The sequence below is a fragment of the Xyrauchen texanus genome, chromosome 15 (assembly GCF_025860055.1).
Source record: "Xyrauchen texanus isolate HMW12.3.18 chromosome 15, RBS_HiC_50CHRs, whole genome shotgun sequence".
NCBI classification, from domain to species: Eukaryota; Metazoa; Chordata; class Actinopteri; order Cypriniformes; family Catostomidae; genus Xyrauchen; species Xyrauchen texanus.
The window spans coordinates 18,482,178-18,494,364 of NC_068290.1; positions in this window are offsets into that span (position 1 = coordinate 18,482,178).

Below are 12,187 nucleotides of genomic sequence, written 5' to 3' on the forward strand. Positions count from 1 at the left end.
TGTGGTAACTTTTTGTTTCGCCCTGTTACAAAAGCAAGTTGGCGAAACTTTATACTTTATTTCTAAAGTAGGCTATGCAGATGTAGTTTGCCTATAAACAAAATATGGTATAAAGAATTAACTAAATAGCTAACAAAGCGCATTAATATATAGGGCTAATAGCACCAAAGTATTTTATGTAAAACAAGTTAAAGCCTTAAAATTTACTCTGAGGCCCGGTAGAACAATGAGACCTAAAAATAATAATAATACAAATAGGCTAATAATAGCCTAATAAAAGCTAGAAGCGGGGCCACGAATTGAACAGATCGCAAGTGAACAACAGAACGGTCAAATAGTCATACAAAAACACTTTCGGTGTTAACGGACCCTCCTTTTAAACTGGGGTTTAGGGTTCCCTATCGAGAGGTCTCTCCTATTGCGTAAGTAGCTTACGCTATGGGAAAACTCCGTTTCTCGAGAAATATTGAAGTCTTTATGTAAAACGCATTGCAGCTGCACAGCAGACAGCAATGAGCGAGGCAGCTCGGTCATTGGCTGTGCTGCAGCAACTTGCTCGAACCAATGACGGGGCGACTCTGAACGGGCGACCAATGGGCGCGCTTCGTGCTCGCGCGCTCAGAGCCCGCCAAGATGGGCGTGGCTTAGGGCTATATATTAGGCGCCCCGTCATTAGAGTTCTTTAGATTTAATCTCCTTCAGCAAAGACCTGTTCTTCGCTGGATCCTCTGGATTGTTGGAGTCTTTCGCCCGCCGTCGAAAAGCCTAAAGCAGGACCGCTAAAGAGGACGCCGGCGCCTTCAGCCGCCTTCAAAGCCTTCTGCTACGCCATCCGGCGCGCAACGCTATATCCTTTTACTGCAAGCGCTTGCCTCGTGCAGAGGCCCTCTTCCTGATGGGGATCGTCACATCATTTGCACTCGCTGCCTGGGACCGGACCACGCAGAAGCTGCTCTCATTCAGGGCGGATGCCCCGAATGTGACTCCCTGGGACTCGCCGAGCTGCGCGCTCGCTTTGCCGCTTTCACCGCAAACGAGCCTGCTTCCACCGTGCTGCCGCCCCCTCCGTTCGAGCCGCGCAAGAAAAAGCGCCGCTCACAGAGGCTGCCAGAGCACGTAGACTTCGGTGACGTCACGCCGGCCCAGTCCCCGCGTGCTTCACCGCTACCTGAGATCTCCCCGCCGCCAGTCCATTTTATGAAGGCGGACCAGCACCCCTCCAGCAGAGCGGTGGGTCTCGTCTCGTTCGGCACGTCAGGGGACGACGATGAAAAGGATGACAGCCTCTCTATTGACGCTGCATCCGACGACTGGCCGGGCTCGAGTTTCGACCCCGCGACATCGACATCAGCGGACACGAGCACGGGCACCAGCATGGACTCTGAGATCATCCGCATCCTGTCCAAAGCCGTGGAAGACCTCAGGCTCGACTGGTCTTCTCCGGAAGAACCCGCCCGCAGCCAGCTGGACGAGTGGTTCCTGCAGGGGCACCGGCAGGCCCCTCGACAGAGACCCTCTCCTTTCTTCCCCGAAGTGCACGACGAACTCACGAAGTCGTGGAAAGCCCCGCACTCTGCTCGCCTGAAGCCTTCTTTTTCTTCCTTGCTCTCCTCAGTGGATGGCGCAAGAGAAAGAGGCTACGAGGGAACTCCGCCCCTCGAGGAGGCTGTGGCCAACCATCTGTGCCCACCCTCCACCGCCGGATGGAAAGCCAAAGCTTCTCATCCCTCGAAGCCCTGCAGATCCACCTCAGCTCTCGCCGGTCGCGCATACGCCGCCGCCGGCCAAGCTGCGTCAGCGCTTCATTCAATGGCGGTTTTACAAGTTTACCAGGCCAATTTTCTCCGCACCATGGACCAGTCTGGACCTGAACCTGAGGCTTTCAAGGACCTGCGCAGCGCCACTGATGTAGCCCTGTGAGCCACGAAGGCCACCGCCCAATCCATCGGCCGGGCCATGGCTAACTTGACTGTCCTTGAGCGCCATCTGTGGCTGACGCTAACGGAGATGAAGGACGTGGATAAGGCACCATTCCTTGACGCGCCTATCGCTCCAAGCGGCCTGTTCGGATCAGCGGTAAAAGAATTCGCTGAACCCTTCACTGAGGCCCGGAAGGATTCGCAAGCTATGCGTCACTTCCTGCCCAAGCGTTCCAGCTCGTCTCACCAGAGACCGCCTCAGCAGCAGCAGCGAGCCAGGGCGGCCCCTCCCGTCTCCCAAAAGCCAAAGAGCAGACCTGAAACGGACGCTCGACGCCGCTCGCGTTCCGCTGGCCGAAGAAAGCCGCCTGAGCAACGAGGTCCTTGGCCCAAGATCGTGCTGAACCCGGAGCCTCGTAAGTCTTCCTAGCAATAGGAAGAAAAGAGAGAGTACGTGTCTCGCAAAGGCGGACCACTCTCTCTAAAACATGTAAAACATTACCCAGTCCCCTTACAGGCGGTTGGAAATGTCTGTACAGCAGTCAATGGGCCAGTCACAGAACTTCGCTCACCTGCAATCAAGCGCCGTTTTAACGGCGACACACAGAAATCACAAAAAGAGTCATTTTCTGCCTGTGTCACTAAGGGTTCACATGTCCACACTAAAGTGCGCATTCCCACATACCAATACTGTCCAAACAGTGCCAAATACTTCCCCAGCTCAGGCTGGACGTCCAATAAATGTAGATCGTGTGCCTATTGTCATGTATGCACCACTACACACAAGCACTGTTCCCACAGTTATAAACACTTCCCCAGTAAAAGCGGGAAATACTATAAATGTAGCGCGCGTGCCTGCTGTCCTGCATGCACCCCTACACACAAACACTGTATGCATAGCCAAAAAAAACCCCGCAGCGAGCGGAAGACTTTATGAAAGTGGTGCGCGTGCCTACTACAGTATATGCACCCCCACCCATAAGTGCTGCCCATACAGTTTCAAACAGTTCTCTGTCTCATGCCGCAAACATCACAGATGCGATGCGTGAGCCAAGAGACTCCCCGCTAAAAGCGGGAAGCTTCATGAATGTGGTGCGCGTGCCTATTATGATGTATGCACCCCCACCCGAAAACTCTGTCCATACAGTTTCAAGCATTTCTCCGAGTCATGCTGCAAGCATTTCGGAGATAGCGCGCGTGCCTGTACTCTCACACGCACCCCTGCACTCGGCACTCAACACGGCTGCTCAGCATGCACCTGCGCCTCTGAGAGCTGTAAACTCGGTGTTAGCACAAGGCAATTTGCCGGTGGGGCCCATACGTCACTGCGACATGCCCCCAGCCAGCATTCAGCCCATATCTGTGCGAGCAAAAGCCTGGGAAAAAATCCCCGACATGCCGAAATGGGTTTTGAACATAATAAAACACGGTTACTCACTTCAATTCGCTCGCAGACCACCCCGCTTTTCAGCGGTGGTCGAGACGAAGTGAGGAAAGATGTGTCACATGTTCTACGCACCGAGGTGCTCAAACTGATAGAGAAGGGTGCTATAGAAACTGTTCCTCCCTCTATGAGCGAGGCGGGTTTTACAGCCGCTATTTTCTTGTCCCGAAAAGGACGGTGGCCTCCGCCCCATCCTAGATCTCAGACATCTGAACAAAGCTTTAATGATTAGCTCGTTCAGAATGTGAACAACCAAACATATCCTCGCGCAAGTTAGCCCGGGGATTGGTTTCTATCAGTGGATTTGAAAGATGCTTACTTTCACATTCCGATAGCGCCTCATCACAGGCCTTTTCTGAGATTAAGCTTTCGAGGGACAGTCATACCAGTACACAGTACTACCATTCGACCTATCATTGGCCCCCGTACATTCACGAAATGTATGGACGCAGCACTTTCCCCTGAGACAGCGGGAGTCGCGAATACTGAATTACCTCGACGATTGGCTAATCATAGCACAATCAGAGGGTCAGTTAACGACGCACAGATCTTGGATTATCAGCCATCTAGAATGCCTGGGTCTGAGAATCAATTTTGCAAAGAGCGTGCTATCCCCAGCCAGAATATCTCTTTTCTGGGAATAGTGCTAGACTCAGTGCAGATGACAGCGCGCCTCTCATCAGAGCGCAGCTCTCTATTCGACACCTTGCAACATCATTCAGAGCGGGTGCACACGCCCCGTCAAAGCGATTTCAAAGAATGCTCGGTCTCATGGCCTCGGCATCGGTGGTACTCCAGCTAGGATTGTTGCACATGCGTCCTCTCCAGCGCTGGCTCAAGAGCCGTGTCCCCACTCACGCGTGGCGCTCGGGCCACTTTTTGATCAGAGCGAATCACGGCTGTATAAAAGCCCTGACGCCCTGGAAAGCCGTCAACTGGTATCAAACCGGCGTGAGTCTGGGTGTAAATACGCGGAGAAAAATGATCACGACAGATGCCTCCAAAATAGGATGGGGGCCCTTTACGAGGGCAGGCCTGTCTCCGGCTTTTGGTCAAACCCGGAAAAGCGCCTACATATAAACTGTCTGGAAATGAAAGCAGTCGCCTTGGCTCTCAGAGCCCTGCTTCCGTACCTGAAAAACGAACACGTCCTGGTCCGAACGGACAACATGACGGTAGTTTCGTATATAAATCGCCAGGGTGGACTCCGGTTGAGCTCCTGCACTCTATGGCCAGGGAGCTCATCTTATGGTCACAACACCACCTGCGCTCGCTGAGAGCAGCGCATGTGCCAGGTGCCCTGAACCAGGGAGCGGACATGCTGTCCAGAGACAAGGTTCTCCCAGGAGAATGGTCTTTCCACCCCCTGACGGTTCAGTGGTTATGGCAAACCTTTGGCGAGGCAGAGGTCGACCTCTTCGCCTCCAGAGAAAACGCGCACTGCCCCCTTTTCTTCTCAAAGAGCTCGGATGCGCTCGCCCAAGTCTGGCCGAGCCGCCCCTTGTATGCTTTTCCCCCGATCGCGATGCTACCTCAGGTCATCAGTCAGATCAGGGAAGTGAAATGTGCAGTGCTCCTGGTAGCCCCACTCTGGAACAACCAGATGTGGTTTCCAGAACTGATGCAGATGATGCAATCTGCCCCATGGCCGATTCCATTGAGGCTAGACCTCCTCAGGCAGGCCAACGGGATGATTCTTCATCCCTGCCCTGATCTGTGGGCCCTCCATGCATGGCCCCTCAATGGGTTCCCGAGAACCTCCCCAGTGAAGTTTTGAGAACCATCACTGAGGCGCGAGCGCCCTCTACGAGGCGCTTATATGCCCAAAAGTGGAAAGTGTTCAGTGACTGGTGTGATACCAAGAGCTTGAACCCCAAATCGTGCGAGATACCAAGTGTACTCGCCTTTTTGCAAGAGCTGCTGGAGACGGGCCGCACACCCTCCACGCTCAAAGTCTATGTGGCTGCCATAGCGGCGTCACACAATCCTGATAAAGGACGTTCATTAGGGAAAAACGACCTAATCATTCGTTTCCTAAAAGGCGCTAGGAGGATGAACCCTCCTCGCCCCCTCTCGGTGCCGATCTGGGACCTGGCCACGGTCCTGGACGCACTCAAGAGTGCCCCGTTCGAACCTCTCCGAACCGTGCACCTTAAACAGCTCTCGCTCAAAACTGCGCTCTTGCTGGCGCTCGCCTCAGTCAAGAGAGTGGGCGACCTGCACGCGCTGTCATCAAGCGCTGCTTGCCTGGAATTTGGACCTAATGACTGCAGAGTTGTCCTTAGGCCAAAGCACGGGTATATTCCTAAAGTGCTCTCCACACCCTTCAGAGTACAGGTGATATCTCTGGCAGCTCTATCGTCCCCAGCAGACGAAAGCGACGCTAATTTACTCTGCCCGGTCAGGGCGCTCAGAATATATTTGGAACGTTCTGCCCCGTTCAGACAATGGAACAATTATTCGTATGCTTTGGCGGCCGCACTAAAGGTCTCGCAGTCTCAAAGCAAAGAATATCGCGCTGGATAGTGGATGCTATAGCGCTAGCTTATGAAGCCAAGGGCCTTCAATGCCCCTTAGGCGTCAGAGCTCACTCTACGAGGAGCATGGCCTCCTCGTGGGCGTGGTCGAGTGGGATACCCATCGAAGATATTTGTGCGGCGGCGGGCTGGGCCTCGCCTTCGACATTTATCAGGTTTTATAACCTACAGGTCCCCTCATTGCATTCCAACATTCTATCAGCCTGACTGTAGAATGGACTGGAGAATGTATATGCTGAGCATTATCTCCTCCCTTATAAGGTCCGTCTCTGACTGACTTAGAGGATTTTTTATGCATATCAGTATATAGAAAAAAAATAAATAAATAAAAAAAAAATGCATTACAACATTCTATCACCCTGACTGTAGAATGGACTGGAGAATGTATATGCTGAGCATTATCTCCTCCCTTATAAGGTCCGTCTCTGACTGACTTAGAGGATTTTTTATGCATATCAGTACATAGAAAAAATGCATTCCAACATTCTATCAGCCTGACTGTAGAATGGACTGGAGTATGTATATGCTGAGCATTATCTCCTCCCTTACAAGGTCCGTCTCTGACTGACTTAGAGGATTTTTTATGCATATCAGTACATAGAAAACTCAGTACATAAGATATGTGCTTGTGTTTGTACTATGAGCGCCCCACCATGGACCACCTTGGAAGGGTGCTCTATACTATCCCATTATGTAGCTCGCCGTTGGCCGGCTCGTGGAATAATCACTTTGCTTTAAGGCTCAGGCATCTGCCTCTGGCTTTATAGAGCGAAGTCAGCACGCACGGCATTTTACATGGTGTTCCCATAGCGTAAGCTACTTACGCAATAGGAGAGACCTCTCGATAGGGAACGACTCGGTTACTAACGTAACCTCGGCTCCCTGAGAGGAGGGAACGAGTATTGCGTAAGCTGCCGTGCTAGTGCTTGGTCAGTTTCGATTCAGTCGATTGAACCTAAAGAACTCTCATGACGGGGCGCCTAATATATAGCCCTAAGCCACGCCCATCTTGGCGGGCTCTGAGCGTGCGAGCGCGAAGCGCGCGCCCATTGGTCGTGCGTTCAGAGTTGCCCCGTCATTGGTTCGAGCAAGTTGCTGCAGCACAGCCAATGACCGAGCTGCCTCGCTCATTGCTGTCTGCTGTGCAGCTGCAATGCGTTTTACATAAAGACTTCAATATTTCTCAAGAAACGGAGTTTTCCCATAGCGTAAGCTACTTACGCAATACTCGTTCCCTCCTCTCAGGGAACCGAGGTTACGTTAGTAACCGAGTCCTTTCCATGTCATAACTCAGCGAAGTCGGTGGTAGAGGAGTTGATTATCGGTTCGCTGCTTGGCTGTTTGTTGTGCTGTACCTCTGTCTGTGAAGAGGGTCTGTAAAGAGCGTGAACTGGAAGAGTCGAGATGAGGAATAAAAGAAGCTTTAGCTGGATCAGATACAAAAGTTAGAACAGATAAGTCAGAGGAAGAAAAAAAGAAATGGAGGTAGGATGTACACAGATGGAGGGAGGAAAAGCACGAGGAAAAAAACAAAGAATAGGAAAAGAGATAACGGTGAAGGGTTAGTTGGCTAACTAGTGTAGGTGATAGGATGGGAGGAATTCAATATCATAGTGCGATTAAAAGAGGGATGCCCATATCAAAGGAATTGAGTAAGTAGGTGAGATCGGGTGTTCCAAAGTACTTCAGGGGCATTGATTGTGGTATGAAACAGTGAAGAGCAGAGAAATAAAGTGATGAAAATGAAGGGTGTATGTAAGCAAGTGATTATAAGTTACAAACAAGTAGCCTAGCTGATAAAGCTAGGAGTAATCACTGGGGTTCCATTAGGGGTATCCATTGCAGAATTGAAAGGAAATATAGAGGGAGGGAGGGAGGGAGGGAAGTAAGGAAGTGGAACCATAAAGCCTACAGGTAAACAGGGAAGGTAATAGAGTGGACAGTCTTTCTGTAATGTTGCGTTTTGAGAGTGGTATGTTACCAAAAAGGGTGATGTCAGTTATCCAGTAAGAGCATATGTGCATGCACCACTGCGATGCTGTCACTGTCAGAGATATGGACACACTGCAAATCTCTGTAGGTCCAAAAAGAGATGTGCACAATGTGGAGGAGAGCATGATTATGGATTATGTTGCATACAGAGGATGTGACGTTAGAAAGAGAGCATTTGAGGTGCAAAAAGAACGGGATGAAAATAATTTGTCATATGCAGAATCTGTGAAAAATGTGGAAGTTGGGAAGAAAGAGAAAGAAGACGATAAAAAGGAAGGAGAGAAATCTGGCAGAAATCTATCCAGAAATGCAGCAGAGGGAAATATGATTAAGGAGGAGACGCTAATAAATAAGACCCATAAATAAGACAAATTTCTTGTTGTTTATGGCAAAGTTCATAAATTGTACAACTGAGAAAGAAAGGAGGACTTAGAGAGAGCAGAGAGATTTTTGGAAGTAAAAGGGCTGACATGGGAAATATTTAGAGATGGTCTTGCTACAGATACACAGCCAAGTCAAGAAACATGGGTTGGATATTAATCCTGATGTTAGTGATCCTGCAATGGAATGCTAGGAGTTTGGTGGATGAAAAACCTGATGTGCTGTGTATACAGGATTCATGGTTGAAGCCTAATTTTGATTTTGTAATAAAGGGTATACATCTGTGAGAAGAGACTGGGAAGAGGGTAGTGGTGGTGGATGTGTTAATTTTATTAAATCAGGAATACAATATAGAGTGGTGGGGCAGGGAAGTAAAATGGAATATGCGGTAATTGAGGTGTGGGTAGATGACAAGAGTTTTGTTATTATAAACTTGTATTATCCTTGTAAAAAGCTGATTTTAGATGACCTGAAGCACATAGAAGGTCAAAGTGGATAATCTGGTCTGGGGTCTTTAATGCCCATTGCACCTTATGTTGGGATGGAGGTACAGTAGTTGGAAATGGTCAGATAATAGAAGAGTTGATGGATGATATGAATTTGGTATGCCTTAATGATGGTGGAGGTACAAGGATTAGGTCAAGAAGCAGCACTAGACAACGCTAACAACAAGGAGGAATAACCAACTGAAGGGTACTATAGGAAGCGACCACTTTCCAATAATGATAAAAATTGTTGGGAATGTTGCAGCAAAAATAAGTGGAGATGGGTTAGTAAAATGAATGTATGAGAGCTAATTGGACCGAATTTGTTAAAATGATTGAAGAAGGATTTTGTATGAATGATGAAATACATGGTGATAATAATAAACTATTAGTAAGAAAATTACAGGGGGTAATCAAAAATGCTGCAGAAAATAACATCCCCAAGAGTAAAGGAACAAGGAAAATGAAAATGGTACATTGGTGGAATGATGAGTGTGATAAAGATATAAAAAAAAGAAAAGGAAAGCATTTAGGAAGGTTGGGAGAACTCATAACTTCCAAGCTCTGAGGGAGTACAAACAAGCTCAAGCAAAAGTAAATAAAATAGTAAGAAGGTCAAAGCGAACTATTGTACAGGTTTCTGATGAATGGAATTTGGAAAGAATTTCCAAACTTGCACCAAGAGTGATACAGCTACCAATACCTTTGTGGATTCTTCCACAACCAGCAGTGGATCTAACATTATTGGAGGTCAGACAAAAAGAGAATAAAGATGAACAGGAAGTAACAAGAGTAAAGGAGTATATTTGGCTAAAATATGGAAATAAAATTCATATATTCACAGGTGCTTCAAAAAATCTAAATGGAGGACAAGAAGTTGCAGTTGCTATTCTAAAATTAAAGATCTCCAGAGGATCTGAGTTACTCTCAGAAGAAAAGGTTAACTGACCAGGTATCAGTATATACAGGAGAATTTAATTCTGTTAGCAGTACAATTCTAAAAGATTCTAAAATACAATATGCGATTATATGCTCAGACTCATGCTCTGCATAAGCAAGTCTTGACATACAACATTCAGAAACAAGGCAAGATATAATATTGGACGTTCTTCAAAACTTATACATCATACAACAAAGTGGAATAGAGTTACAGTTCTTATGTGTACTAGCTCATGTTGGAGTTAAAGGAAATGAGGAAGCGGATAGATAGCAAAGCAAGCTATGGAAGAAGAGGTGGTAGAAACTGAAATATCACATCGTAGGTCAGAAATCAAATGATGCTACAGAAATGGCAACAGTATGGAATAATGAAATTAAAGGAAGACAGTTATAGGCAATACAAGCAAAAGTTGGTAAGCGAAGAAACAGTGGAATAAATGGGAAGGAAAAGAATATAATATCAAGACCAAGGCTGGGGCGTACAGGTCTAAATGAAACATTGCAGTTAATATCCAAACATCCAACAGAGCTGTGCGAATGGTGTGGCCAGAATGAATTAAAATGATTAAAAGGTGTGTTTTATTTAATTAACAATTTATTGGTGTGGTTCCTTCTATGAACTGTGTGGTGCTGTGAGTAAAGCCAGAGGAATTGAACATGCAGTGTTGGCTGATAAAGTCAGGGAGGGAGGAGGAGTAGAGTTGGGAAGATTTTGAGTTTCTGATCCAAGCTGTCAGCAGGTGGCATTAATGCACTAATAAGTGTGATCTGCCAATAAACAGAAGAAGAAGAAGAAGATAACCCAGTGAAGATCTTTTTATTTTCAACTGTAATGGAAATACCAACAACTCAGCCGAACTGCTTATGAAACTAACAGTTAAAGATAGGAGTCATTTCTTTAAAGCAGAGGAAATACATGCTGGCTAGGGACTAAATGCTGTCTAGACACTAGCAGGCAGCTCACTATGTTTTGAGACACGGCTTTAAAATGCTAATATTGGGTCCACTCAGCAGAATTGACTGCAGAATTGAGGGTAGTCAGTGTTTCACAAGCATTCCACCAAGTGGCAATTTCTCAGGGACAGCAAAGAATTCTCTGCTGGCGTAACATGCCTTTATGAATAAATCTTTTTTTCATCCTTTCATTCTCATTCACCTTTTTGCCTAATGTATTTTCAATAGCTTTTCACTCCTAATTCATCTACATATGAATAGCAAAAAAACAAAAGGTTTATCCAATCAGAATTAATCCCTTAATGCTTATAAGCAAAGCGTGTTGGCTGTTTCACAAATCGCATGCTCCTTATGCCGAGTTTACATTACATTGATTGATTTTAAGCCCGATTTTTGCTCGCTGACAGTTTTGGTGATCGCCGACAAAAGGCTGAAATCGTAGGCAAATCGGAGCTCGCTCCCGCGAGCGACAATCGCAATGTATGAACTATCAAAGACGTAATCTGAGAGAATCTCCGACGCTTTGCCGATTTCAACAAGATATTTAGAATGTTAAATATCTGGACGATTCCAAATCACGCAATGTGAAATATGTTTTGACTGAATACAACTGCGTCGTTGACCTACAGCCAATGAGAGAGCAAGAAACGGGGCACGGGAAGTTTCAGTGTGAGTCCTGATGTACCTGCAATAGGCTGCAGTATCGAGAAAGTCACATTGGACCAAAGCAATGGAGGAAAAATGTGTGGAACATTGGCAGGAGCAAGTTGGAGAGAAATTGCCAATTCTCTTAGACAGTCAGGTAAACAAATAGATAGATTTTTCAGTGTGAGGTACTTTTTCATCATGTAACCAATAACATATATGATGCCTTTAGGCGATTAAAAACATACACATCATTTTCTGAAATGCATAACATACGATCGTGCATTTGTTTTCGTATCTCGTATCACTTCTCGCGTGTACTCTGTTGGGAAAGGTAATTTGTTGTCCAGGCAGAGCTGTCGGGGATTTGTCAGTAGTGAAATGTCTTGTAATATGTTCACCCATGTCGCTGATTCCTCGTGTCATTTGAAAATGCTACGACTTATATGACAAGACAGACAGTTGTGTAATATGAATAGTACCATAATCCGACATCTTTGAAAGTCGTTTAGTGTGTAGGAGGCATTAGCTGAAGCAGCGCATGAGTCTGAGCTCCACCCTGTCAGGCCTTCAGAATTTCTGCAGAATCCCTTAACAGTGCAAATGAATGGGCATCTAAAGTCAGATTCATCAGCCAATCAGATTGATTTATTTGTTCTTTGAGGATATGTCCCAGTCCAGACCTTCTAGCTGGTTCTGAGTGACGCAATCACGCTTTAAGTGATGCATGTAATTTGAACGCAAAGAGCGTGAGATCTTGCTGTCGAGACAGCTGTCATCACTGCCTCATCACCATTGTGAAAGAGATCCTTATGGATTTAAAAACCTGAGATGTTCTGCATGATTGTGCGATTGATTAATTAAACAGGAAAGGAAAGCTGATTTTCACTT